Source organism: Malaclemys terrapin, chromosome 5, assembly GCF_027887155.1.
Source record: "Malaclemys terrapin pileata isolate rMalTer1 chromosome 5, rMalTer1.hap1, whole genome shotgun sequence".
NCBI lineage: Eukaryota > Metazoa > Chordata > Testudines > Emydidae > Malaclemys > Malaclemys terrapin.
This window is the reverse complement of record NC_071509.1, coordinates 79,725,614-79,728,322: the sequence shown is the minus strand read 5'-3', so window position 1 is coordinate 79,728,322 and position 2,709 is coordinate 79,725,614.

Here is a 2,709-nt window from a genome sequence, read left to right as displayed (position 1 = left end):
TGTTATAAAAAACCCTTCTATTTTAAATTCTGCAATGAAAAGTCCTGTGAACGGTATGCCTTCTAAAAGTACATTCCAGCAGTTTCTAACTCCTGAGGGCCCTCTAGTGCATTGCATGCAAACATGTTTAAGAAATGCTAGTCTTCCACAGTAATGGGGAAAACCAGATCTTTTAACATATCAGAAATCATACATCCATATATCAAAAAAAGGTAACTGGCTTAAAAAAATACAAGAATCACAATATATAGCAGTTACATAGTGCCATTCATCTCTAGTTCTAAAGGGGACATATCATTGGCCTCACTTTACAGATGGGAAACCTGTGGCACAGAGAAGTTACATGACTTGCCCAAGGTCGGACAACAAGATAGTGGCAGAGCCAAGCACAGAATCCAGGACTTCTGATGCCTCCTCTGGTGCCCTATCCGACTAGACCTTACAGATGTCTATAAAATTAATGCTATCTGTAAAAAATAGTAAAAACTTATTCATTCCACACAAGTTCCCACTTTCCTTATGGCTCATAATAATGGAGAGAATCTCTTTCCCATTACTAATAATAATGGGAAAAACACTCAAATGTGAACATATATTTTAGATAAATTCCAAGATTACTTACAATATTGTATGGTTAGAAGTGCTTTTATTTTAAATTAACTCGGCCTTTGTAGTCTTTATATGTTGATATTGTCTAAGAGTTGTGCATCAAGCTAGGAACTCCCTATACCAATACATTTTCTGTGAGGACAATGCTCCTGTGAACTATTTCCTCTAAACCTGATTTCTCTTTGTACCTTGGAAGGGAACAGGTGATCTGCAGACAGAAGAAAAGAGTTTTCCCCTTCTACTTATGGCTCCCCCTCTCTTATTCTATTTCAAGTTTTTAAACTGAGAACTTGAACTGACAGTTCTCAAACTAGCAGGATTAATTCAAACAAGCTAATGAGGTGCATTAACAACTTTGCACTAATCTTGTTAGCACTTTTGGCTATTCCTCCCTGTAGCAAGTGTTATGTGTGTTTCCAGAGGTGGCTCTCATCTCTGAATCAATACTGAACCAAAGCCCCAGCATAGTGTTAAGAGGCACTATTCTGCTGGAGGTGTCTTCTTATAGTTGGGATGCAAAAGCCAAGGTCCTGAACAACTGTGGTCATACGGTAGATATTTCCTGAATATTATTTGAAAGAGTAGAGTTATTAACACTGGTGTTCTGGTCAAATTCCAACTCGGCTAATTGCACTTTGCCTCCCTAAATTTCTCCTGAAATTTCAATTAGATTCTGTCTTCATCTTCACTTCCTGTCCTAAACTATTTTGTAGAATTGCTATATGCCACTGGGAAGTCATCTTCTTCTCATTTCACTAATTAAGTTATCACCACCACAAATCTCTTCGTTGCTTCCTTTCACTTACTGCATCATTCCTTATCCAGACCTTCAGGGCCCTGCATAATTTTGCCCTCATCCCGATCTCCTCTCCTCTTATTCATTACACTTGTTGCCAGCTCTTAATCCTCTCCATTTATGAATCCTTTTCATCCCCACTCTCAGCTTGTACCTTCTGATGCCAGGAAGCCTTCGGAGCTGAGAAGTTCATGACCGTTGCCAGTTTCAGAGATTCAGAAATATCAAGGCTAATATCAGGATTTTTAAAAAAAGTATTGTCTCACACATTTCATTACAGACAGCCTTCAAAATGTAAACCGGTGGCTAGGAATGTCAGTTTGTTTATTGACTTGTGAAATCCACCACCATCTGTACCTCAGTATTTGGAAGAAACCCAGCCCGATTTATGGCTCTTGGAGACAGTGTCACCCAAGCTGTTGCTGGTGCTAAGACTGCTTCAAGCTCCCGACCAGCTGGAGGCCTGCATCTACGCCAACTCTTCTACTAGGCAGTCAATGTGGCCTTTTGCCAAATTGTGGGCAGTTCAAATAGCATGAGCAGAAGCCTTCTGTAGCAGGCTAGTGGATTAGACATGGGACTGAATGTTAAGGCATCTGCATTCAGATCAAAGCTCTGACCCAGACCCCCTTTGTTGTCTTAGGCAAGTTACTTAATCTCTCTGACTCAGATTCCACATCTCTAAAACTGGGATGATAAATAGTTACCTATCTTACAGGGAAGTTGTGATAATTAATTCACCAGAATGCACACTAAACCTCCAGTGCATGTGGCCTATGGTCAGAACAGCTTCCCACATACTGACAAGCCATACTCTGTACTCTGTGTCCCTCTTAACATTCAGGATTTCTTCCTCTTTCTTCTCACCTAAATCCCTCCTCGTGGCCCTTTCCTTCCTATGTCTTCTCTTTGTTTGTCTAATCCACTTTAGAATGTAAACTCTTTAGGATAGAGCATGTTTTTTACTCTGTTTGTAAAGCAAAATGCACATGAACAGCACAAGGGAAACCATTTATAATTACATAGTGATAATGTTACTATTATCATGCTTAACATCATGCTTATTTCATCCCAAAAGTGCACAGTGCATGCCAATGTTCTCTGCCCAAGAGTGAATAAAATAATCCCTGACTAGTTTGTAAAGCACTTTGCAATAAAAGGTGCTCTATAAATGGAACTGTTTGTAATATTCAAAATTTGGAAACTCCCTCCCTGTTTTGTCATTTTCCATTTTAGTAAATACTACATATATTGATTCCCTTCTCCACATATAGAAACCCTGGGATGCTGGGAGAAGCAATGAA